The sequence below is a fragment of the Peromyscus californicus genome, unplaced genomic scaffold, assembly GCF_007827085.1.
Source record: "Peromyscus californicus insignis strain IS unplaced genomic scaffold, ASM782708v3 Scaffold_5__1_contigs__length_169319896, whole genome shotgun sequence".
NCBI lineage: Eukaryota > Metazoa > Chordata > Mammalia > Rodentia > Cricetidae > Peromyscus > Peromyscus californicus.
The window spans coordinates 7,344,196-7,372,134 of record NW_026294573.1 but is presented as its reverse complement, the minus strand read 5'-3'; the positions used below and the strand labels follow the sequence as shown (position 1 = coordinate 7,372,134).

At 42.7% G+C, this 27,939-nt stretch overlaps 1 pseudogene; it reads right to left on the bottom strand.

Moving 5' to 3' along the window:
- Positions 1-251: 251 nt before the first annotated feature.
- LOC128096154 (arylacetamide deacetylase-like 4 family member 1) lies at positions 252-10,481 on the bottom strand (annotated as a pseudogene).
- Positions 10,482-27,939: the final 17,458 nt, after the last annotated feature.

The window sequence follows — 27,939 nt, the reverse complement described above, 5'->3', positions numbered from 1 at the left end:
ATATCTATCTGTCCAGAAGCCTTCCTTACATTATATATCTATCTGTCTGTCTGTCTATCTATCATCTATCTATCTATCTATCTATCTATCTATCTATCTATCTATCTATTTATCTATCTATTCATCCATCCCTTTGCCTCTCTATTTCTGTCTCTGTCTTTTACTCTATCGGTCTACTGTGCTAGATATTTAATTCAGAGCCTTATGTGTGGCAGGTAAGTGTTCTCCCACTCATTCTTATGTGTAACCCTTCAAATTCCCTTTTTAAAACTCACAATGGCATTGATTATATTCCAGGAACAAGGGAAAGAAAAAATCTTCTTATCAAACAATAGCATTCATCCATGAAAGCCATCTTCCACATTGTACCAGGTCACAGGGACCCTCTGGTCTTCCAAGAGTTTCTTGTAGAGCAAAATGTCATCTTGGAGAATGTCCCAGTGGATGCTCACCAGCAATGCCCCTGGAAGCTGGGCAATGACCTCATTATCTGTTACAAGAGGTGAAACTCATGTATCTAGAAAGTGTTTGGCTTCTAGATAGGCAGACTTGTTAAAAGGTCCAGAAAACTCAGGTGGCTGAATTTTCTTCCTAAACCTTTGGGGAATATTATCAGAGGAGAGCCATTTCCTGTATTTTATCCAAGTGTCTTGGGGAATATGAACTCCTGTCAATATGGCATCTTTCCAGGAGATGTCAATGTTTAGATACCTAAGAAGGCAGATCATCATGAAGTCTCTGGTGAGGAATGGGACATTTTGGTTCTGCAGATGTGATGGTAACTGGAAATTTATTGTCTGAGGACTGGATAAATCAGGACTTGAGCCCAGATCTGAGGACGATCTGGTCTGCCCAATAAGGTCTGGATGATGATGGCCACAGCTGTACCTCCTATGCTTTCTCCAAAGACCACAACCTGGTAGGGGCCCACCCCGTAGGCTTTCAGGGGTTTCAGGAAATGAATTGAGGCATTCTGGCAATCCTGAAGACCAACAGGGTGATGATGGTCAGGAAGTTTTTGGTACCTAAAGAGGAAAGGGAATAAACAGCATACCAATATGTGGAAGGGTAGGTGGAGTCCATTTAAACATGGTCCTCTATGTACCTGAAACTGAACTTGATTAAATCCTGAAATGACTGAACAAGTTAAGAATAGTTATTCCTCTCCTTTCCCTTATGTGAATCTGAACAATTTGTCCAGTGTCAAAACAGCTGGGATTCTCTATTCAGACCCACCCAGTGATGCCCACAGGTGATCAAGGCCAGAGAGATTAAGGAACCTGTTTCTAAGCTTCACGGTCTGACCTGAATTGCTGGAAGCCACATGGTAGCAGGCTTGAACTGACTGTGGCAAGTTGTCCTCTGATTTCTATATTTACACCACACAATGTGCACCCCCCAAAAAATAAATAAAAATAGAAAACAAAACATCTGTCTTTAAAAGCAGAAAAACCTGAATTGACAGAAGAAAAAAATCGCAATCAAAAGTCCTGCTGGTCTGCCTGTCTGCAGAGATGGGGAGTCAAGGTTAATGGCAGGGTTAAGTTGTTTGTGTTCAGAGAAGAGAGAGAAAAGGGAAAAAGAGGGAAGTGATGAGGAGAGGGGAGGAAAGGGGGAGGGAAGGGAGGAGAGAGGAGGGGAAGAGAAGAGAGAAGAGGGAAGGAGAGAGGGAGGGAGGAGGTGGGATGAGAGGGGAGGAAAGAGGAGGTGAGGGGAGGAGGGGAAGGAGAGGAGAATTTCTCCCCATGTTCAGATTCTCTCAGGCATCTCCTCCCAGGCACTGCCCACTGATGTCCTTTGGTAGTACAGATCCCCTCCTCTGGCTGAGTCATTTCACTAGCCACTGCATCACAATCCAGGTCCATGGGCCAGATCTATTCAAATATCAGGCAAAGTGATATACTGAGCAGTATCAGAACAGGTATTCATTGTTTAGGAGGCTTTTGGAGACATGGATTCTAACAGCGATGTTCAGACGCTGTGGAGATCCACTGTGGGTAGGTTACTGGATATCAAAAAATGCTGCCTTTCTCAAAATCATCAGAAAGGTTGAGTATTAGCCCAGTGATACAGCTGCACTGTGCACCAGCCTGTGGATGTCAAAGTTGAATGTGTTTCTCAAGAATCAGATGTGAAAACTGAGGATTTAAATTCTCCTTCCTCTCTTCTCTAATCTGTGTCCTGCTGAGTGGTTTTGGTTTCTTAGAGAAGGGTCCTAGACTGTAAAGAGATGCTATGCTGGCTAGCTGTATGTCAACCTGAAATAGCTAATGTCCTTTTGAAGGTGGGAACCTCAAGTGAGAAGATATCCCCACTAGATCAGCTTGAGAGCAAGGCTCCAGTTCATTTTCCTGAATGAGGCTTGATGTTGGAGGGCCCTGACTATTGTGGATGGTACCACCCTAGGCTAGTGGTTCTGTGAAGGAGGGGACTGTAAGAGTCCAGCTCCAGCCTATTCCTACCTTTTATAGGGTTCTTAGGAGGAAGAGAGAGGGATAAGCAATGTCAGGTAGAAAGAGATCTAGCTGACGTAAAGAAAGACAGAAACACAGGATAGCTTTGGGAGGGCCTGGGTCAATACCCAACAGCCTCATAGTTTATTGAAAAGGGCTTTTTATAACGTGCCAAGGGGAGAAGCAAAAGACCTCCCCCTTGCAAGATCAAAGAATACCATACACCCAAGTGTAGACCCTTCCAAACACCTGGAAAACATGCCTGTGGCCAAATCATCTCCTTACGCAGCCCTGCTGGGGAAAGCAAGCTTAAATTTTCTGACCCTGAGTAATTTCTCACTAGGAAGCCTCTGTGAGCTCCCACATGTGTGCTATAAGAAAATAGGCTGAGAAAGACAGCAAGAGGCACCCTCCATGGCTTCTGAATCAGCTCCTGCCTCCAGGTTCCTGCCCTGTTTGAGTTTCTGCCATGACTGTCATTGATGATAAACTGTGACATGGAAGTGTGAGTGAAATAAGCCTTTTCCTCCCCAAATTGCTTTTGGTCAGGGTGTTTCACTCACTTAACTAAGACACACCCTGGTGGCCCTTCCATCCACTCAAAGGCCTACTGAGTTGTTTGTTTGTCTTTTTACAGCACCCTCATAATTGGTCCCCACACAGTGGGCTTTTAGTGAGTAGATTTTTTTTTTTTTTACCATGCAATGAACTCCTGAAAAGCCATTGCCACAGAAAAACTGGGATCTTAATCATGACCTTCAGCCAGTTTGGGCTGCCTTTATCGTCTTTGTTCCCAACTCTAACTGACTGAAGAGATACCTTGAGTCCTGGACTCTTTATACCTTCTACATCCTTTATACATAGCTTTATTTGTACCTATATGTTTTTAGAAAACCCTCCTGAGGGGTTGGGGGTGTAGCTCAATTGGTAGAATGCTTGCCTAGTACACAACACTGCATAAACAGTGTGTGGTGGTGTAGTCCTGTAATCCCAGAACTCAGGAGCTGGATGGGAGAGTACAAGGGACAGAAGTTCAATGTTACATAGTTATGCAGCTGTCTGTGGAGTTTGAGGCAAGCCTAGGCAAATAACAAGACGAAGGAAGGGAGGGAGGAAGGGAGGGAGGGAGGGAGGGAGGGAGGGAGGGAGGGAGGGAGGGAGGGGGAGAGTAGGAAGGGGGGGAGAGAAGGAAGGAGTGGGAGAGGAAGGAAAGAAGGAAGGAAGGAAGGAAGGAAGGAAGGAAGGAAGGAAAGAAGGAAGGAAGGAGGGAGGGAAGGGAAAAAGAAATCTCCTGATTACAACTGTTTTTTAAAGAAATTACAAAGCTTTAGGGGGAATGGAGAGGAGGATATAGAAGAACAAAGTGTAATTACATATCTGTGAAAGCACCACGATGAAACCCATCAGTTTGGGTGTTGCCTTATAAAGGGAGCTTAAGAGCTAGAAAGATGGTTTAAGTCAAGAGTTGTTAAAAGCACTTAGTGGTCTTGCAGAGGAGTAGAGTTCAGGTCCCAGCACCCACAAGGTAGTTCACAAACCACATTCAACTCCAGTTCCAGGGTGCTCTGATACCTTCTTCTGGTCTCTATGGGATCCTGAGTCTGCATATGGTTCACATTAACTCTTACAGGCACACACATATACAAATAAATTGTTTTAATATATAATTTATTTTTATTTTATGTTCATTGGTGTTTGTCGGCATGTATGTCTGTGTGGTGATATTTTATTTGTGCACCCCAATAAAGCTTATCTGGGGATCAGAGGAAAAAGTCAGCCACTATATTAAACATAGAGGTCAGGCAGTGGTAGCACATGCCCTTAATCCTAGCATTCGGGAGGCAGAGATTCATCTGGATCTCTGTGAGTTCAAGGCCATACTGGAACAGAGCTGGCATGGTGGCACATGCCTTTAATCCCAGTACTAGTTAACCATAGAGGTCTGGAGGTCTATACAAACAGACAGGAAGTGATAGAGCTGGGAGGAAAGAGGAAGTGATGTAGCTGGGCAGAGAGAGGAAGTAAGATGCCAGGGCACAGAAAGATACATAGGAGTGAGTATATGGGAAGTGGCTCTCTCTTTTGGGCTGAGGTTTCCTAGTGGTAAGAACTTGTGGCTTGGCTTGATCTATTCCTCTGATCTCTCAGTTTTCACCCCAATATCTGACTCCAAGGTTTTTTTTTTTTTATTAATAAGACCATTTAGCAATTCATCTTACATGTCTGTGTGAGGATGTCAGAAGTCCTGAAACTGTCCAGCTCTGTAGGTAACTGAGAGTATGCCTCTGAAAGCGTCTTGTCCCTGGACACTTTCAGACTCTCTTCCTTCTGGCTGGCATGGGGGGAGCAAGTTTCCACTATTACCCTCTCCTACCAGCGAGTCTTCAACATCACTACTGGTCCACAGCAAGAGGACAGAGCTGACACATACTAAAGCCTCTGAATCCAGGAACCGAAACATACCCACTTCCCTTAAGGCACTTCTCTCATTTATTTTTCACATCAATGAAAAAATTCTAACACAAAATAATGGTTGTTGGCAAGAGTTTCCACCTAAAACCTGAGAAAAGATTCTAAAACGGAGCTAAAAACAGCTTCCTAAATGGTCTCTCTCAAATGAGCAGCAGCTGCCGGTTTGAGCTACTGGTGGGTTCCTAGCATGCACGCTCGACCTGCCGTATGGCGGGAATGAGGCCTCTCTGCAAGTGGCACATTAAGCTGCATGGTGGATTTAGCCTTTGCTAGTACAAAACAAAAAAAGAGGTTTCTGGGCTACACGCTGCTTGGATAAAAGCATAGACCCACGATAGCTCCCAGAGCTGGCGGTAAACATACCGTACCACTGCCATGTTGGGAAGCTGAGGTGAGCGGAGCCAGCAGCCACAGCTGCTGCAGTTTAAAGCAATAGATTTACAATAAGACAGATTCGGATGTAATAGTTTACAATGTGTGTAAAATATACGTAGGCTTGAAAGAGACAAAAAGGTGATATATACAGTTATAGAAACAAATACATAGTTTTAAAAATAAAGTCTTTAAAGAGACAGTAAAATTAATATAAAAAATAAGCCACGTAAAGATGAATATTACACAGAGAATCTGGATTGTGTTGTCGTTGAGATTTTTAACTGCAGAAAAACATTTGATTGTAAAAGATGTTGAGTTAAACCAATATGTATATTTTAAAGATGCCTTGACTTCAAATTTTGGATGTAAGGATGTGTTGCTTTGGAAAGGAGACTCTGCTTTTGTTCCCACAGAAAGCCAAAGGCTATGGATTTGTTCCAGATTAAGATACATCAGGTTTGACCAGCCAAGACCCCCTGAAAGGTCTCCGATGACACCATGGCCCAGATGATCCAATATCCAGAATGGTTTGAAGGCATCTGGCTCAGACAATACAGCCTCATGGACTATTCCATAATCCTAAAATTTTCTTTGTGTCCCCATAAGATACAGTGCCCCCCTCCAGCAGGAAGTAGTAAGAGAAGCTACGCCCAAATTCCCAAATTATATGTAATTTTACTTTGTTAAGGTTAAAACCTTCCTTTTTGAAAAAAGAAAAAAGAAAAGGGGAAGTGCTGTGGGACGTTCTGTATGGCAAATGTGTTGCTTTGATTGGTCAATAAATAAAACACTGATTGGCCAGTAGTCAGGCAGGAGGAAGTATAGGTGGTACAAGGAAGAGAAGAATTCTGGGAAGTGGAAGGCTGAGAGAGAGACACTGCCAGCTGCCATGATGAGAAATAGCATGTGAAGATGCTGGTAAGCCACGTGGCAAGGTATAGATTAATGGAAATGGATTAATTTAAGCTATAAGAACAGTTAGCAAGAAGCCTGCCACGGCCATACCGTTTGTAACCAATATAAGTCTCTGTGTTTACTTGGTCGGGTCTGAGCGGCTGTGGGACTGGCAGGTGAGAGAGATTTGTCCTGACTGTGGGCCAGGCAGGAAAACTCTAGCTACAAATAGTAGAGAGGTGGAGTCGTTGCTTTGACTACCTGATGGTAGGCATGGCTATAAAACCTTAGGAAATGGTGTGGGGAGGGATTTGGAAAAGTTTAGAGATGTGATTGAGAAAGCCCCCCAAAATGCTGCAAGTAGCGCTAAGCTGGAGATTATAGGGCAAATTCCAGAGACCAGATTGTTTATAGCAATAGAGACAGGAAAGAAAGTTCTCCTGAGGTTTTCAGTGGAGATAAAAAACTTTTTGGGGTTAGACTGGAGGCTCTTTGTGTGATATTGTGGCAAAGAGATTGTTTCTATCTTGCCCATATTCTGGAACTTTGTTGGAGGTTAAATTTAAAGATGGTCACCTTATCTGATGGAAAAACTTTTAAACTAGCCCAAGCACTCAGGCTGTTATAACTGGATTACTGCTGGCTTCTGTTAGCTACACTTTTTTATTTACTTGCCTGTTTGTTTATTTTAGTTTTTTGAGACAGAGTTTATCTGTGTAACAATCTTGGAACTTGCTTTGTAGACCAGCTTGGCCTCAGACTCATTGAGATCCACCTCCCAAGTGCTGGGATTAAAGGTATGCACCACCACCACCCAGCCTTTTAGATACATTTATAGTGAGAATTTGGAACAAAAAAAAAGATAAAAATCGGATTTGAAGATAAAATGTGCCGATTGGTCAAAAAGTAGCTTATTGAAAATTGTGAACATAGAGAGTGTGGTTGTTAAAGAGAGTGGCATCATTAAAAATAAATTCAGTGTGTACAATGAGAATTGGTCAAATCCACATCACATGCTCCAGGGTGTAAACTCAAAACTCATCTGAAAGACTCACTCTTTAGAAGAGAGCATCACTAAGTGCCCTTCTCAGAACAGGCCACATAAAGTTTTCTCAGGGACAGTTAGCCATTTTCACCCACCAAGATGCTCAGACAACTGCATTCACAGTCTCAGCCACTGTTTGTTCTGACAGCAGGCCTTGGCACCTTCCATAATTCATGCTTGCATACTTCAGTAGTTTCAGGGTTTGGGAGGCTTCATAGAAATTTCAAAGGGAATTCTGGGAGACTAGGTGATGTATGAGAGAATCGGACTCCCTGCAGGAAGCCCCCGAAAGGGTAATATCTGAAGGTATAATAGTAGAGCCTAGGCTGTAATGGAGGTCCAGAGAAGGTGGTGATGACAGGGATGTGGAATGGCGACAGAAGAAAGGTCCAGCTGAAAACCAAAGCCACCCCAATAGAGGGCCTGGGAGTGCAGCTGCCAGCAAGGAGACAGAAACAGAGCTGCAGAAATCCATCAGAGTTCACATCACACCACCAGATGGCATAGATGCTGGACATGGAGCTACAGGATTTATCATTTGCCTGTGTTTCAGTCTTATTTTAAACCCATTTCTCCTTTCTCTACCTTTACTTCCTCCCTTTTGGAGTGAGAATGTTTGCATTATGCCATTGTATATCAGAATCATAAATACTGATTTTAAAATCTTGTAGAAACTCAAGGCTAAGGATTTGGCCTGCATTTCAGAGATGGCTTTGTACATGAACTTGTGAATAGCTCTGGGACTACTAGGAAATTGGCCACTTTTGGAGGTTGTCTTGATGTATTTTACATTTTGAGATTACCACCATAACCCTTTGGTACCTGAAGGGGAAAGGTTGTCTTTTTCATATGAAGTGTCCCCTACACAAAGGTCATTGGGAAGGCTCAGTGCCCTGCTGGCAGATCTAGTCATTGAGAAGTGAATGGATCACAAGGGCTTTGATGGATGAATTCACCGATGGATTTAGAGTTTGATGACTTTGCTGGGAGATGGTTGGAGGTGGCTCACTGATCTCGTACCTTGAAGAGAGCCCCATTCTTTTTTTTGTTTGTTTTTTTTTTCGAGACAGGGTTTCTCTGTAGTTTTGCGCCTTTCCTGGAACTCACTTTGTAGACCAGGCTGGCCTCAAACTCACAGAGATCCGCCTGCCTCTGCCTCCCGAGTGCTGGGATTAAAGGCGTGTGCCACCACCGCCTGGCAAGAGAGCCCCATTCTTAACCATCCAGTCCCTGTCTGCTTCCTGACCATCATGGGGTGAGCAGCTATACTCTGCCAAGCGTACTTGCTGCTGTGATGCTTCGTTGCACCAAAGACCCACAACAATGGAGCAAGCAGACCATAGACTGAAACCTTTGAATCCAGGAGTCAGTCAAATAAATCCTTTCTCCCTTCACTTTCATCTTTCAGGTAGAAGTCATTGCAATGAAAAAATGAATAACTAACTAAGTGTCCTAGGCCACTCACCCCGCTGCCAGAAGCACTAGTCTGTCTCCCGGGCTAAGGAACTGCACAGGCCATGGTAGCAATTTGAAAGAGAAGACCAAGTGAAAGTCAGCTCACAAGGAGCATCCACCACAACCCAGGATGTCACCTGCTATGTGGCCATGAAGTTGAGGTCCTCTGTCTGTCCCTATTCTTACCTCCTCTGAAATGATCCCTTGGCAAAGCCAGACATTTGCCTTAAGATTCTGAGTATCTGAGCTTGAGTGGACATGAGGGCTCAGCTTATGCAGAATGGGTAAACTGAGGGCTAGGAAGGGTCAAGCATCTGAAATTGACAATGCCAAGACTGGGAAAATGGGATTGACTACTTGGGAGTATCAATATTTTCCCATATTAGTATTAATTAGATAAACAATGGTTGGATAGTGCATTTAAAATCTATTTTTATTTTTATTTATTTATTTATTGGTTTTTTGAAATAGGGTTTCTCTGTGAAACTGCCCTGACTGTCCTAGGACTCTCTCTATATACCAGACTGGCCTCGAACTCACAGAGGTCTGCCTGCCTCTGCCTTCCAAGTTCTGGGATTGAAGGCATACACCACTACCAACAGGCTAAATTTTTATTTATATACATGAATTATTTGTATATCTTCTTGAGTTAAGTGTGTGTCATATGAGTGTTGACAAAAGCCAAGCTGGAATTGCAGGAGGTTGTGAGCCACTCTTGTGGATTCTGGGAACCAGACCTGGGTCCTCTGCAGGAAGTGCTCTTTACCACTCTCCAGCCCCCATGAATGATACCTTCTAATCAGTAGGTTGGTGCAGCTGAAGTTTTAGAAGGTTTGTCTTTTAGCATTAGTGCGTAGTGCTTCCTGGCCCCGTGTATCAAACACTTCTCTGACTCAGTCCCTTCGGGCCCAGCCATCAGTATGCAGAGACTGGGCAGTCAATACACATCTTCTGCCCTGCTTGCCTTGGCCCACTGGACCAGCATGATTGCAGTGGGAAGCCTCAAAACAGGATTTTAAAAATGATACCAGACAATCCCAGTATTAAGGGGGCTTTGAGGTGGGCATAGGTGCCATTAGCACAATGGAGAAGCGGATGAAAGAGCAGACACAGAGGCCTAGTGACACAATCTCAGCTCTCTGGGCACTCAGCTTCTGTGTCCAAGGTTCTTCGTAAAGAGTCTCAGTCTCCTGGCAACTAGTTACAATAAAAATGCCCAGTTCCAAACCAGAGGGGGCTGAAACGGCCCAGAGGTGGCCCTGGGTATGGCTTGAAAAGTTTGAACTTTTAAAAATTAAACTCCAGGAGAGTTTAACTCTAGCCAAGGGAAAGACCCCTACTCACCCTGACCTGGGCTCTGGGCCTGTGAACTGTCCAGCTTCACTCCCTGCTGGGTCACCCTGACATCTTTCATTCTCTCCAGAGCCTCAAGTTGGTCCTGGTTGGGAGTTTTCCACACAAGCCCCTCCTTTGTAGACTTCACAGGAACGGAGCAAGGGTGAGGCAGGTGAGGAATCCCTGAGTGCTGAAGCGAGGGTCCACTAGGACCCTCAATCTTCAAGATAGGTGTTAGTTTTCAATGTATTTTTCTGTAGATAAATAGTTTTGCCTGCACGTTTCCCACATCTGAAACCACTTCTTTTGTGTTCTCCTGCGTGGTCCATCCTTCTCCGTTGACTCACGGGTTCAAAGGTCAGGGACTGGGTCTTCTTGTTTTCCAGTGTGTTCCCGGAGCCTGGAGAGGGTCTGAAGCTAAGCATGTGGCCAGTAAACATCTGCTGAGCCATCATTGCTTTTATCCTCTACAGTTTGCCCGCTACTGGCATCTCGAAATGCAGTGGGAGTCCTAGTGGCTTTTGATGCGGGAGAATACACTTGAACACATTCATAGTTTGTGACTGAGAGACAGCGTCATGGCAACACTTCCAGCTGTAGAACTACTATGGATATTTCCACCACCAGGTGGCAGTAAGTGAACCTTGTGCGTCAGGGAGAAGGGAGGGGAGAAATTGCTCTCTAACGGGAAATTTGGACATGTGTGTGCATGCAAGCAGTCATTCATCCAACCCACCCAACTCCACATCTACTCGTTCATTTACCAATGTCTTCTTTTATGCAGTAACTTGTCTAAACTTCCATTTCCTCATGCATCAGTTTTTAAAAAGTAAAAATGATAGTTAAGATGATAGGGGTCTCTCCCAAACCACAGATGTGCCTGTAACAAGGACAGTGAAGGGAATTTAACAAAGCAGCCTCAGGGTGAGACACAGGTGACCAGTTCAGAGACGTCACTGGGGGACATAGGAGAGGCTGAAGATAAGCAATGATGGGTTTCAAGCTGTATCTTCAAAGATCCCTCTGGTTCATGGAGAGGTGTAAAGTAGAGCTGTAACACCATTACTGGGATATAGAATGGAAAGGCCAGGCATAGTGGTCCCAGCAGAGTTAAATAAAATGCATGGGATTGGGATCCTTGTGGGACAGACTGGATAAGATGATGGCTGCAAGTGGGAAGGGGAGGAAAGGGGTGTGGAGGAAAGGGAGGGGAGGGGAAGTAGAGGGATGGGAAGGAAGGGCAGGGGAAGGAAGGGAAGGGAGGGGAGGAGAGAGGAGGGGAGAGGATAGGAGGGGAGAGGAAGGAAAGGGGAGGGGAGGGGAGGGGAAGGAGAGAGGAGGGGAAAGAGATGGGAGGGAAGGGGTGGAAGAGGAAGGAGAGGGGAGAGAGGAGAGGGGAAGAAGAAGGAGGGGAATATGGGGAAATGGATAATTCATACCCATTACCCTGGAAGCTTTGCTTGGACATTGCTGTTCACTGTTAAACTGAGACTATGACAGACGTGACTTTCAATTTTAATCTATTCACTATGGAAGGATCTTCAACTATTGTGACTCTCAACTTTAATCCATTCACTATAGAAGGGTCTTCAACTATTGAGTGCTTTGACTCCATCCTGAAAGGACCTTGTGAGGGTATAGTTGAGGTTATGCAGGTCTTGAGGTACCTCTTGCCCCATGCCCCCGGGATGCTTCTTACACAGACTGCCAAGCGCTGCACCTCCTCCATAGTAGATGATGCCTCTTTTAAAAGAAAAGAAAAAAGAAAGTCTCATCACAGAAGTTGTAGTGTGACACAGTGAGTCATATGGTAATCCCTTTAGTTCACACCTCTTGCAAGTGCTCACTGCAGTGAGTCATTGGTCTGGCTTGAGGCCTCTGGTTTCTGCTACACTATGGATACTGGGCCCTCAATGGGACTCTTGGATATCCTATTGTTGTCCTGTGTCATGCAGATCCTGCAGCTGTGGGTCTGCAGGACCGGCCCCTACATATGCTCCAGCAGATGTAGATGGGATGGATGTTGTGATGGACCAACTCATAGTCCCAGTTCTGGGCCTAGGTGGTTGCTGGGTTAGTCAACCAGTCAGCTCTCCCTCATCCTCACCACCAGGGTGAACTCTCCAGCACTGCCTCAGCTAGTTAATTAACCATATGCTGCAATGAGCAGGGGGCAGGGCTGGTTCCCCTGCTCTCACATACTCTGGACTGGCTTACTCACACTATACCACCAGGGCCAGCTCTATTGTACTGCCCAGACAGGGTGCAGGGCCCACTTCCCCAAGTCCTGCAGCTGGTGAGGAGCAGGGTCAGCTCTCTTGCCCATCATAGGTAGCGAGGGGTGAGGAGGGTGAGCATCTTTCCCTTGCCCTTGCCACCACACAGTAGATGAGGCTGTTGGACCAGCTCTCCCTCTCTCTCGTGATCTCAGGGCAGGCTCACCCGAGCTCCTGCCAGCAGGGTCAGCTCTACTGTGCTGCCCAGGAAATGGTGAGGTGCTGGGCCAGCTCTCCTGTTCTCATGACCTCAGGGCCACCTTTCCCAACTGTCAGAGGCAGTGAGGGGTGGGGGTTGGAGAGAGAATTTGGCTTTCTTAATGGTTCTTGCCACTTTCAAAATAATCCAGCATGTATTATTTCTGTGAAGCATCAATTATGAAATTTTTGCCTGTTTTTTAATTACACTGGTCATTAGTGCGGTAGGAACTGGAAATGACTAATAGAGTCACCAAATATGTTGGTTTGGTTGAATTGACCTATTTGGGAAAAAATCATTTTTAAATTGTGTTGGGGAGATTCTGTAATTTGAAATTTTTCTTTTTCTTCTGTTTAAAACTCTAAGAAGGGCTGAAGATAGGGTTCAGTGCCTGAAAGGTTAACATCCTCTTGGAGAGGACCGTTTGGTTCCCAGCACCCACATCAGGCAACTCCAACTTCAGCTCCACCTATGCAGGTATTATGCATGAACACACACACACACACACACACACACACACACACACACACACACACACACACACGAGCGTGCATGCACTCAAACCCTTGAAAAATTAAATTTATAAAAAGAAAAGGAGAGAGAAAAAACATCTGTATCAGATCATTCTACTATAATGTCAATGTGTAATTGTATTGTTATACATAAAACAAAATAATTTTTAAAATAATAAAGAAAAGAAGAAGCATATCAGCACAGTTCACTAATCCTTAGGTGTAGATCATACCTTTGAATATTCACAGCCACAGTAGGATATTGAAATGTGTCTCTTTTTCTTAATGCCCACTCTTAATTCTGACTGTATACCTGTTGTTTAATAAACTCTGACTATATTTCATACTGACTCATCCTGAAATTTGTTTCTGTGATCTGAGTTAAGATCCTACTACATGTCAGTGGAATCTCTGGCAGGAACTCCTTAGGCTGCATAGATCACAACAATCAGCTTTATTTTATACCACCCCTGATATCCTTCTAGGAGGAGGGCTTCATCTGAGATCATTTGAAGCACTGCATTTTTCCTTGATCACCACTTTCCCTAAAGCATTTTCTATATTGCATTCTTATGTCAAATGGAATCATCATGGCTGCTTAAGGAAACATCATGGTAAGGAATGATGCACCAAGACTCTAAGTCACTCTGATGCTTGCAAGAGAGCTACCCAAGAGCTGATTGAGATAAGTCAACTGTGGATTAAATGACACAGAGAAGGTAACCTTGTTAAGTCACACATGCTGCATTCTAAACCCATTTAGATGATCAATGATTTAGTTCATTTAAATGTTGCAAAAGTCCATGTCTTCTTCCCACCCTTCCTCCCTATCCGTACACACTAAGTGCCTGTGCAAAGCTCAGAGTCCCATGAAGAAGGAGTCTTCCCAGCACTGTATCTAGAAACCACTTTGCAAAATTACACTTGCAGCCTCAGTGTTTTCTCTTAAACTCCAACTTTTACTATTACTTTGAATTCATATTCAAATGACTGTTTTATTAACCCCCTTCCATTTTTATTCATTTCTTTAATATTTCTTATAAGTATATCCCAGGAAAAAATTCCCTATGTCATTAGAATAATGTTCTAAAAAAAATTTTGAGCTTGGTGTAGTGGTACACACTTTCAATACCAGCATTTGGAAGGCAGAAGCAGGCAAATCTCTGTGTTTTTGAGACCAGCCTGGTCCACATAGTGAGTTCCAGGCCACTCAAGTCTATGTAGTGAGATCCTGTCTCAAAAGAAAAGTTTTAAATAAAGGGGCTGGAGAGATGACTTAGCAACTAAGAGTACTTGCTGCTTTTATAGAGAATCTAAGTTGGGTTTCCAGCACCTAAATGGTAGCTCACAACCATCAATAGCTCCAGTCCAAGCCTAAATGAAATTGCACCATATGGAGTGATAATGCTCCCCCTGAGAGTCATGCATTATCTAACACAAACCCAAGAACAGGCATGGGAAATCTCCCTTTAAGTTGTAGGTCAGGGGAGTCCAAGAGACTTCCCAAACAATATTAGCGATTGCCAATACAAATATAAACAATATAACAGTATTTCCATTGTCTTTGGTTGTCGCCCAGAACTTGAAGGTAAGACCCTATTGCTGAAGACACCACAGGTCTTGGAGGAATTGAGTTGGCAGTGACCTAGGAGCTTCCTCCTGAGAATTAGCTCTCATGGTATCAGAACATGTTATGTCAATGGATGAAGGAGAAAAGCTATCAGTAGTCCTATTCAACTGTAAAGCCTATGAATTGCAGCAATGACTGGACTGGCAAAATCTCTCCAATGGTGCAGTAGTGGTTCTTTTTTCTTGTGGATAACCAACAACTATCTAATTGGACTTAAGACCCACTCAATAGGAGGGATTTCATGCTTGATGTAAATCTAGCCAGATCTCCATGGTTGGAGAGGTCATAGACCCTAGTGGAGAACCTACTACTGCTGCTTTCCTAGAAAGAAAAATGTAATTTCTCACTGTATTCTAAATACTTATCCTTATACCTACAGTTAAATGTAGCTCTCATCCGTCATTAAAAAAAAAAAATTCTTGTAACACACAGAGACCATTACAGGAAGCCACAACTGGTCAAAATTCCAAGCACAGGTGATTGTTGAATGTCCAGACCAAGTTGATACATCTCCAACACAACCCCTAAATCTAAGGTGCAGGGGAAATGTGGAAGGGTGGTGGTGGAAAGATTGTAAGAGACAGAGGACCAGGGTGTGTGCTAGACATGGTCTTCTAGGCGTGACAGGGAAGCTGTACCCATGAAATCTCAACAATATGATTGCCTAAACAAGATCTACAACAGCAATTGACATGCCGATATGGGTGGGGTGGATTTCACAAGGCTCCACCCAGATAAAGAGCGACAGGCAATCAATGGCTGCTGAGAGAGGGGGGATCAGTTTTCTCTAGGGACGAGACCCCTGACAGGTTATCTAATCCCAAGTGGGTCAGCCCTAAACACACGTACATGTAAGCAACACCAAATGGACTCAGTAGAATGCACACAAACACACACATACACACACACACACACACACACACACACACACACACACACGCATGTCACAAATTTGAGAGGGTGTGAGTGCCATGAGAGGAGCTGGAGCAGGGGTGGGTAGGGACAGAAATGATGTAAATGCACCACTAGTATTCATGTGTGGAGCTGTCAGAAACAAAAAGAAATTAATTAAAAAATAAATCTCTAGAGATTGTGTAGTATATATTAATTATAGACAAAAATAGCTTTCATTAGGACATTTAATGCTTGTAAAAATTTCTTATTCTATTCCACTCCCTTTGCCTACTCCTACTGATCACCTTCTTCCCAACTTCTATTTTCTGCCTCTTTTATTTCTTTGTGATCCAATGAATTTCATTAGATATATTTACAGGAATGTGGGTGAGCAGTTATTTGCAGGAGCAACTTATCACTGGCTATATCACTAAAAAAAATGCCTCTTCCCAGCCCCTTCAACACTAACAACCTCAGCAAGGGGTGGGACCTTGTGAGACCCTCCCCCATCCGTATTGATGGACCCAGTCTTGTGGAGATCTCATAGCTGCTGTGAGTGCTTCTCCACTTCTGGTTCTTACGTTCTTTCCAGCCCTTCTTCCACAATGGTCCCTAAGCTTGGGATAGTGTGATGTAGACGTCTCACTTATGGCTAAGCATCCAACAGTCATTTATTCTCAGTATTCTGACCAGTTATGAGCCCCTGTAGTCACTGTTGACGGTTACTTTTCCTATCAAAGATATACACAAACATAGCTATAAAAAGTAATTTGATGGGCATAGCATGTGTATTTATCAAAACAAGATGATAGGTTACTCAGTAGGGCTTCTGACCTCCTCAGTCACTGACTTTTGGCCAGGTTTTGCAGTACCAGATATGAATTACCTCCTGTGGAATGTACATCAAATACAATCAGGAGGTGATTGGTTACCCCAAGATTGCCATGCTACTATAGCACTAGTGGGTACATCTTGCCTGGCAGGTTGATAATGTGACACACAGGATCCATAGTTGAGTGTTACCATTAATAATTCTCTCTCAGCAGCCTTCAAAAAAACCTTCCATCATTCCAAAAACTAGACAGCATGTGCACCCTTCTTATTGGCAACATTTACAATGTAAGAAAATTCATCCTCTTTCCGGCTGACTCCATCTTTTTAAAGGTACATTATTTTCTGTGAATTCAAAGAGTAAAAAGAAGGGCTCCTCTTTCTTTGTCGTGGCACCAAAAATGCCTCAAGATAAATTTATTCTCTAACATATTCCTGCTTATGATACGAACAGGACATCCACACAATATCTTTTGTGACAGTCTCTTCAAAGGTCTCACAAACAGTAGGATCTCAGTTTGAAACATGAACATAGTCTTCATTTCACAAAAGGTTCAGACACAGCCACTGTGTGGAGCTAGCCATCACTTTAAGACTGTTCTCAAGAGACACCTTGTGGCTCATATACTCACTAGATTTCCAGGGACACCTCCAAGAAAATTAAGCACCTAAGGCAAATTCCCAGTAGATGGCAGTATAGGGATGGCCAGTGACATTTGGTCCAGGAACTCTTTCTTGGATTCTTTTGGAATATTTCCTTTAACTTCTTTCTTTTAAATACACAAGCAGGTACAAGGGCAACAGTAAGATGACTATGGAAAACTGGTCTTCCACTCATGCGAACTCATCTTTAGTTTTCATTTTATGTAACTGGGCAACTTTAAAGCAGTTGCCTCAGGAAAGAAAAATGCTTTTCTACAGTGTAAGTTGGTAATGAAGTAAAAGAGAAAGTAGGGGAAATTAGCCTCAAAATGGGACTGTAAACTGCAATACAATTTTCCACTTAGATTTGTTCTGTAAAATGGAAAGTAAATGGTCTGACATTTTTCTTTAGTAGAAATAAACTCCTGAGCATAGTCTATGTCTAAGCCCTGCTTAGGTACCTCTCCTATGCTGTTCCCTAAATTTCAATTGTATGATGCTATTAAAAGAAAGATATTTTCAACTTAGGACTGATTACACATAGGTCACTCCTACAACAGGCCTGCTCAGGCAACCGACTCAATTTTGTCTAGAACAAAAGAATCATTCATTTGACTCATATAGAAATTGTCACCTGGTAATGAGGATGGATTTGTGTTACTAACTACAAGCCAATTTTAGTAGAAAAGGAAATCTCAGGGCTGAAGAGATGGTTCAGCTTTAAGAGCTCTTGCTCGCCCTCATAGAAGTCTGGAGTTCCATTTCCAGCACCCATATCAGAAAGACTGTAATTCAAGCTCTAGGAGATCTGACGCCTCCTTCTGACCTCTGTGGGTCTTTGGTATCCAAGATTTACATTTCCAATCAAGCTGATGTCATATTATGCATTAAGTTTTAATTATTTTTAGTAACATGGTTCTGCGACACCTGACAGTGGTAATTAGTTTTTCTGGTTTTGGTTTTAGCCAGGATTAATTATGACAATCTGCTGTGTATTTTACTGATGATGTGATACAATATCTCAAGTAATGATACTTTCTTCAAGATTTCTTATCAATCAGTGATTCTCTTGATTTCCAAGCTCAGAACCCCCTGGATCAGGCAGGCTGAAAAATTTGATCCCTGAGTAGATATGCTCTCATCCCTGCTCAACTTGAAGAACTTTGGAAAGTTGACCTAGTTGGTGTGTATGTGTGTGTACATGTGTTCTTTGTGTCTGTGTACATTTGTATGCATGTCCAGAGGCCAATACAGATGTCTTCCTAAATCATTTTCCACCTTATTTTTTGAGACAGGGTCTCTCACTGAACCTGAAGAACATCAATTTCACAAACTAGCTAGCCAGCCATCTCCAGATATCATCCTGTTTCCACCTCCCAGCACTGGGGAATACAAGTGGACACAGATTTGCTCAGCTTTTATGTGATTACTGGGAATGCAAATGGGTCCTCATGTTTTGTAACAAAGACTTTACCAACTGAATCATCTTACCATCCCCTGAATAACTCTAGATTAAGGGATAAAAGGTCTCTAAAGGGGGAAAGGTAGCATAGAAAGGCAAGGGAAATTAAGGGGACATGGGTCACAAAAGGAGATTAAAAAAAAAAAGAATATTTTTCTGGATCCAGTTTTTGTCTCTCATTGGCTGAGAGTCAAGAATTCTAATACTATTGTGCTGTGGAATAATCCCTGTGTACACATTTATTGCTGTGATTGGTTTAAGAAAACAGCTGAGGAATTCTGGGAAGTGGAAGGCTGAGGCGGAGAGACGCTGCCAGCCGCCGCTATGAGAAGATGTTAAGATACCGAAAAAACTGGCGTGCCCCATCCCGCGGGCCAGGTTATTTGATGAGACCCGAGGAGGCACCTCCTGAAAGATCAATGGGGGCGAGAGAGAAAGGAGACCAGGCGCATAAAGGAAGACAAAGTCATTCTGAGTCGCGTCGAGGTCTCATTTATTGACTGAGTATTGAGGCTTATAAGCAGGGCTTCAGGCGGGGAGGGGGAGCAGGGGAAGCAGGGAGAGAGAAAATTCCTAAGGGAGGGGTCAGGGCGAGGTCGTTTTGATCCCAGGCCCCCTGCAGCTGACAGGCTCCAGAAAGTTTATCTAATCGCATATCCTGCAGTTAGGCCAGGAACCTCCTGTCAAGGCTTGACAAAGTCCAGGACACAGCTGTCTGGAGTCGGTCCCCAACACTGGCGGGGTTGTGTATCAGCCAGAGCACATCAGTTTTGAGGAACTGCTCAAGGTCTTCTGGGAGAATCATGACCCGACCCAAGGTATGAGCCAAGACAATGGCTATGGCACCCAGTACCAATCGGCAGTCTATCCCACCTCCTATGCACAGATGGAAGCAGCCCTGAGATCCAAGGAGGAATACCAGAAGGTTCTTTCCAAGAATGGCTTTGACCCCATCACCACTGACATCCAAGAGAGCCAGGAGTTCTACTATGCCGAAGACTACCACCAGCAGTAGCTGAACAAGAACCCAGATGGCTACTGTGGCCTTGGGGGCACTGGAGTGTCCTGCCCAATGGCCATTAAAAAATAATTTCACTGGGCGGTGGTGGCGCACGCCTTTAATCCCAGCACTCGGGAGGCAGAGGCAGGCTGATCTCTGTGAGTTTGAGGCCAGCCTGGGCTACCAAGTGAGTTCCAGAAAAGGCGCAAAGCTACACAGAGAAACCCTGTCTCGAAAAACCAATAATAATAATAATAATAATAATAATAATAATAATAATAATAATAATAATAATAATAATTTCTCTCCACGAAGTTGGCCCTGGAGGTTCCAGCAAAACCATGGTTGCTGGATGGAGCGGCACTGCTGTGATTCACATCAGTCGATTTCCAAGGAGCGTACATCACATGGGCATTTACACGAATCTGGTTGTCACTGGGGTTTGATTTACCGGAAGTGCTATGACAAGCTGATAAATTATAATTTGTCTTCTGATCAGTCTGGGTGGGGGTTGAGCAAGACATTTTAGTGGATCTTTTGGGATATAAATGGAGATAATGAATGCCCTGTGTCCACCTGCTTGGGCTTGAAGGGATGCTAAGGATTCTGAAGCAGGGAGATGGTTGGGAGGGCAAGGGGTACTGGGACTCCTTGGTCTATGCTGACATACCTCACCCCACTCCACTGCCCTTAGGTGCCTAATTCATTAATGTCTACAGGCTCCATGAATCATTTGCTGAAACACTTTGCTCCACTGACCCTAGATGTATGTAAGGGGTTTCTCTCCCTCCTCCATCCTCTCTCTGGAAGAGAAAAGACATGAGTGATCTTAATGAATTCTAACATTCTGCTTATAGCTATGAAAAAGCTTGTTCTAATAAAAATCTACAGTTGGTAATAAAAAAAAGAAAAAGAAAACAGCTGACTGTCTGAAAGCTGAACAGGATAAAGTTAGGTGGGAGAGCCAAACTGAAAACACTGGGAGGAAGAAGGGCAGAGTCTGGAGTCACTAGCACACGCAGAGAGAATCAAGATGGGAATGCAGTACTAAGAAAAGGTACCAAGCTATGTGACAAAGCATAGATAAGAAATATGGGTTAATTTAAATGTTAAAGTTAGCTAGTAACAAGCCTGAGCTATTGACTGAGCATCTGTAATTACTATTAAGTTTCTGTGTGATAATTTGGGAGCAGGCTGGTGGAACAGAAAAACTCCTGCCTACAAATGCACCCAATGTGGGGCCAGAATTTCCACCTAAGACCTGACAAAGCTTACAAAAGGATTCTAAACACATAAAAATAGAGTCAGTGCAGCTTCTTGGTAACCAACTTTTCTCAGGTAGGCTCTGTTTGCTAGCAGCAAGCAGAGATGCAGTTCCTTTAAGAGCTGGCTAGCAGCAAAAACTTGTGTGGCTCTTTTAAGAGGCCCTGATACTAAACACTTATGGGGTTTATGAGCAGTGGACTAGCACACTACTCGGTGACAGTGTGAACTACTCAGTGACAGTGTGGACCCAAAATCTCTCCAGGGTGGTAAATGTGGCTGGCTCCCACAGGTACCTCTGTCATGAAGCTAGGCTCTCAGGGAACCAAGTGGGGCAGAGCCAACCACCAAAACAGAGACAGAGGTCCTAGCCATGCCACTTAGCAGTTTAAAGACTCATGGGGTCAGAAAAAGATTGCAGATACACAGTAAAGACAGATTCAGATGAAAAAAAAAAACTCTAAATGGGTTACAGTGTGTTTAAAACTATCCATAGGCTTGGAAGAGAAAAAAAGAAGGTATAAACAGTCATAAAAAAAGAAATACATAGTTTTAAAATAATATGGTAAAGTCCTTAAAAGGAAGTAAAGTAATATAAAAGAAGCCACATAAAGATAAAATATACACAGAAAGTCTAGATACTGTATGTTACTGTGTTGTCTTTGAATTTTTTGACTGCTGAGGAAAGAGTGATAGCTGCTAAAAAACATTTGGTTATAAAAAGCTCCTGGATTAAGCCAACCTATATATTTAAAAAATGCCTTGACTTCAAAATGGAAGTCAAAAGATATGTTACTTTGGAGAAGAGGTTATGCTTTTATTTCCTCAGGAGATGAGAGGCTATGGATTTGTTCAAAGTTAAAGATGATGAGGTTTGGTTGAGAAAGACCCCCTGAAAATCCTGGCTAGACATAAAGAAGTAAACCAAGAAAAACTACAATACATGTGATGTATATTTTACCTACTCAAACATAAAACAAAAAGTCATCTTTAGCTGAATTGTGTACAATGCACAGTCCATACTTGTATTAATGCAGATACATATGTTACCTTTAAAAGTTTATTTTCAGAACAAGGGGACCAGACAGCAAAACAAACAAACAACCAAAAAACAAAAAACAGTTGGCCCAGGTGATCCAGCATCCAGAACAACTTCAGGCTGCTGACTGAAATGATCCAGCCTCACAGAATACTCCAGCCAAAACTTAACAATTATCCTGATTTTCTCAAGGTTCCCCCAAAGATTCCAAACAAAAGGAAGTAGTCTAAAGAATGTCATCCATATTCCTAAAAGATGAGTTATGGATGTTTATAATCATTTAGGGAGGGGTTGGTTACAAATTGTTATTGGTCTTAGTTACAAGAAAAAAAAGCTGGACAGAGGAGTTAAATTCAAAGGTCTCTTTCTAAAGAAAGACGGGGATATAATATAGGAATGATGAGATAAAAGGGTAAATTATAGTTATTGAATCTTCTTTAATCCAAAAACAACTATTAATTTCAAAATATTTTACATTGGTATGGATTTTGGTTTATTGATACAAATTTAAAGTTAATTTTGTTATACCGTATGTATGTTTATACTCTTGTTTAGGGTATTATATTTATGTAACTCATTTAAAATGTAATATATAATTAAAATACAGATTAATAGACATTTATACTTGTAAAACTTATAGTCATGTTAGGTATGTTTTCAAGGTCATACACAGATATATTTAGATAGATAGATGGTCTTCAAACACTTCAAAGACTTACATAATATGGCATTTAATATGTTTAATAACCTAAGACTTTTCATGATGGTGAGACACATTTGCTCCTGACAGCATCAATTTACTTCAAAATAATATGATGGGCATTGAAGAACCTCCATATGGAGTTTGCTTTCTTTATGGCAAAAGCTAGGCATTTGGGCAAAGAAACTGCCCTTTCCTTCATTGCTAACAGCATACTGTCTAAACTGGACCAGCAGGATGTAAAAAAGGCAACTGCCAAACTTTGTCAATACGAAGTAGGACAGTCCTTCAAGATTCCCTGCTTTGGGATAGAAAGATGGCTCAGTTGTTAAAGGCTAGGCTCACAACCAAAATTCCCTGCTTCTCAGAAATGTCTGTCAGATATACTAGGCCTGTAGGCCAAAATTGGATGCCCCAATGTTATAGAAGAACCTATCGTGACTGTTCAGGCAGCTAGATGTCCCTGTTGTTAGGTAATATTTCAACCTTCATAGGTCTTTGATGATGTTGGAGACTAGATAGTCATAGTTAAAGTTTTCCTTAGTTATGATAAAAGGTAAATTAGGTATAAAACTGTAGAGTCACAAAGATAAGATAAATAATAGAGTATATTCTCTAAATTTGCCAAATACAAATGGACTGGATATTGTAACTGTAATTCTTACTTAATAACTGTTTTGTTGTATATAATTTTGTTATGTTAAAGTTAAAAAACCTTCCTTTTTAATTAGACAAAAAGGGGGAAATGGTATGGAATAGCCCTTTGTACACTGTGAAGATTTGTCGCTGTGATTGATTTAATAAAGAAGCTGACTACCTGATAGCTGAACAGGATAAGGTTAGGCAAGAGAGCCAGACTGAGAATGCTGGGAACGAAAAGGGCAGAGTATTTGTAACTAATATTAAGTCTCTGTGTGGTAATTTGGGAGCAGGCTGGTGAGAGAAAAACTCCCACCTACAATGTTTAGCTGTTGAGCAATCCACTGCAATACACTAGCACGGAAAGATTATTGGAATGGCCAATGAAATGTACATATACACCCAGGTTAAGACTATGCTCTCACCTTCTTATGAAGTATAATAATTATTTGGGTTGAGGGGGCAATGCTTTTTTCCACTGGTTGTCAAGGAGTTTATGTGCTGGAAGAAATAGAGTTGCAGAAGGGAATGGGTGATGAATAAGTGGACCAATTTTTAGGACAGTAACACTATTCTGTATAATAATAAGACTGTGATGGTGGATATATGACATATATATTTGTCAAAACCTACAGAAGCAGACAAAGCAATGAGTAGGTCCATATGCTCTTTTTATCTTATCAGCATTCCTTTCTCATATTCAAGCCACTCAGTATGTCCACATCAGTCATCACAACAATCCTATTAAGGCGAGCAACTTCTGTTTATAAATACATCATTACACTCTGCCTTATCTTTAGTGGTAGATTACCAGTTTGAAGACACTTAGGTATATTTTTCTTTTTCTATTTTTTCATGCCTGGTATTGGATTCCCTTCAGTGCCTAGTTTTTTGTTTTTTGTTTTTCTTTCCTTTGCCTAAAAATTCCAAGTTTGCTTCAGGCTAACTCATCTTGAAATCTTTTAGGCTACATAAATTAAGTACTGAGTTCCTGACTACAGCTGCATAGATACCCCACCTCCACCCCGGGGTGGGGAGAACTCAAGCCACTGAGAAGACCAATTGGTTGTTGTTACTTTCTTTTACTCAGCTGGTTTTGCCCCTTCTGCCTGTCTCAGCTGATGGCTTTACATGAAGCTCCCATTTGGATGTGATAAAGAAGGGCCAACTACTATGAAGCTAAGAACTTTCTAATTGGAGTAATTTATTGCAATGAGCACAGAATGAGGTTTGCAATAGCTGGTTGCTTTTTCTGTGGTTTCTTGAGCATCTACCACATGTTTGGCAGTGATGGCATGAAATTCTACAAGTACCACAAATGCACTTCACAGGAAGCAAGGCTGTCAGTGGTCCTGAGGTCATGGCAAATTGATTCCTAAGAGGCAAAAAGTGTGGCTGGAACACAGTAGGCACTAAAATCTCATAATAATAACTGTGAACTCTATAGCTACTCTACCAGCTGGGGACGGGGCTATAGCAGTGAACAGAGCTAGCTATCACTCGACAAATTCATGCGCATGTAGGTGAGAAAAGGGAGCAGATGCTACCAGGCAAATCAGAGAGCTGTAACCTGCTCTCTGGACATCCCATCTCACGAGGGGTAACACTGATGATCGTAGAAGACCCCCAGGGCCTTACATGGTTCCTGTGCACAGCCTCCTGAAGTTAAATTCATCCTGTCCTCCACTTACTCTTGTAAACATATTGGACTCTCTGCTGCCAAACATTTAAGCCCCTAGACCACAGTTAACTGTACTGAAAACCTGAAACTCCCCCCCACTTTATTTCTCTACAATTTTATTAGTCTTTGATACATGGCATATAAACCCTCTGGTCTAACTCTTGATTTAAGGTTCTCTATGTTCATAGGTCTCATAAAGCTATTAATATAGCCAAAATTGGTTCTCAGTTATTCTGTCCTTTGTCTGGGAGCCTCAGGAAAGACAAAGGATAAAAGACAATTTTTTGTCTTCCTCAGACTCTATAATAGACTAAGTTTTCACTGGTAGTCTCCAACTCCCTTCTAGGAGAAGATAAAAGCTAGTTTTATGATTTGTGACTGCTGGTTCCCACTGTCCAAAAAACTAAAAGACCATCAACTCTGAGATCTGTCAGCATGTTGGACCCCGGAACATCAACAGAAGGCTCTTTTCTTACTAAAGAGCAAAAGGATATATTTAACCAACTCAGTAGAGACTGAAAGATTCATGTTACCCTAGGCATGGTCATTATGAACTACTCATTGCCAACTCAAAGCATACAGAACCCCAGATGATTTCTTACAAGAAATAGACTCCATAAATTCCTCCCTTGCTAACACAACTCCTGCATGGAAAGTGAAAAGATAGGACACTCAGTTCATTAAATGGGCACAATACTGGCCATTGTCTAGAACACACAGTGTCTGGCATATCACTTCAGAGCAGTGCATACGGGCCACTACTGTTAGACTATGTTGATTTTTGCAAAACACTTTCCCCAAGGCTTGAGTTCCATCTACTCTCACAGGACATAGTCACTAAGAAACAAAATTTATCCATGTCACGGTCAGATGAAATAAATAATGTAGAATCTGAAACTTCATGGGATGTAGGATGGAAGGAGGTGCATCACTTTTGAGGAGGTGCTCTAAGAGAACCCTTAGATTGACCCCCCAGGACCATGAGACACATGGCAGCAAGGAAGAGTTCACTGGAACCCAATGAAAGCATGGCACTCTTGCTTGTTCAGAGTGAGATGAGGAAAACCTGTCCCTTAAGAAGGCTTCATTGGTGGCGCACGCCTTTAATCCCAGCACTCGGGAGGCAGAGGCCGGCGGATCTCTGTGAGTTCGAGGCCAGCCTGGGCTACCAAGTGAGTTCCAGGAAAGGTGCAAAGCTACACAGAGAAACCCTGTCTCAAAAAACCAAAAAAAAAAAAAGAAGGCTTCATTGAACTTCTCATCCACAATCCTTATAACCTGCAGAGAAGAACCATGGCCTGACTCTACCTCTTTTAAGCTTTTCTTGATATTGAAAGCATCCCCTTGTGAACTGATTGAGTCAGATTGAAGCTTGGACATGCTCCTACCTAGATGAGCCCTGGCAATCTGTCCCCAAGGCAGATCAGTCTTTTGTCATACCACCCCAGCATTGACCATCCTGAGTAGTAAATGGACTTCCAGTGGAGAAAAGACTGGAAGGTGAGGCCAGTCCAAAGCCAGATTTCTTGGAGGTTGAGGAAACTCATCGAATCTATGTAAGGTGCTCTGTGACTCCCCTCTCAGGTGTGAAATCAGAGGTTAGAGCAGCAGTGTGTGTGTATGTGTGTGTGTGTGTGTGTGTGTGTGTGTGTGTGTGTAGTGTACCACAAAGAAGAACACAAAGGAGGGAGAGAGCAACCATACACTCTCCTTCCTTACCTCTCTGTTCCCTACTCCCTAACCTGATCTGCTCAGTGTCAAAACTCATGGTTCCTTCACTGACCTTGCTCTCTCTCTTCTCCACGAGGATAAAACACTGTAGTATCCAGGAATAACTTGTTTTATCCCCTACAGCAACTCTGATATCAAGGTAGAAGTATCTCTCACATAGTCTCCAAATCTGAGTTAATTTGGAGATATTTGGATTGAAGTGGGGGTCAGCTCTCCTTTGAGAATGGACTATGACTCTTTGTACCAACTAAATATTTGATTTACATTTACTTTATTCTTTAAGTCATGATCTTCTTATGTTGCCCTGGATGGTATCAAACAGCCCACTTTCCTGCTTTAGCCTCTTGGCTCATTCCATGTTTATGCTTTAAATTTTCTACCAAATGGTTCCTAGCCCACCAGGGATCTACAGCCCTTTATCAGATGGACCCTACACAGCAAAAAGAAAATACTGTTTTCCTAGGGATCACCGAACATCTGTTTTGAGTGGATATTAATCCTGAGGAATAACATTGCTGCTGTGGCTCCTGAAGTCAGAAGGACTTATTGTAGTCAGGGGACAGACCAAGACTAATTTCAAGAAGGCTTTGTGGTCCACAAACACATTCATTTCTTATGGCCTTTTTGCTGGGATGCATCATGTAACAAGTGCACTTAAGGACCCAAAAAACGCAACACCGACTCTGACCACAAATTGAGACTCACTGTGGTTAAGATGGGCCATGGAAAAGTCACTTGGACCTTCTCCTTCCTGCCAAGATAGTAAAGTGGAAGTCACACTGCATGCTACAGGGCACTGTCAAACTTGAGGTGATTAAGAGAGACATATCTATCACACCCCCATTCCACTCACCTGACTGGAATGTTCAAAAGTCAGATGCACCTTGCAGAACAGCTATAGGTGATCCTAAAACTATTCAGAAGGTGACTACAAGATCAGCTGGTCCCCAGCTGTAACTTGTTCACTGAATCATGTGAACACATTCCATGGCATTTGGGAAGCAGTCATTCATCTGCCTGATTCCTTTTTCTCTAGAACAGTTGGTAAAGACAGAAATCACTTCCCTCTTACCAACAGGAACAACAGGAAATCTTTGCCACCCTACCTCGGGGCTTTCTGCTTTCTGTTAGAATACAGTGTAGTTCTCAGAGATCTGGCTGTTTTAAAATTCCAGAGGGGACCACTGTAAGTCACTGTGTTTGAGTTGTTGGCTTATGGTGTCTAGTATTCATGAGTACATGAGTGCAGAATGCCACAGGAAGATTTATGCAAAGTAGAAGAGGTAAAGTCAACCAGAAGCTCTCAGGGACAGCGACCAGAGTGAGGCTCCTTGTGGTTCTAAAATGTGAGCAGTGTTGAGATGTATCATCGGGGTAGAGGATAAGCCACTACACATATAGCTCTTCCAAA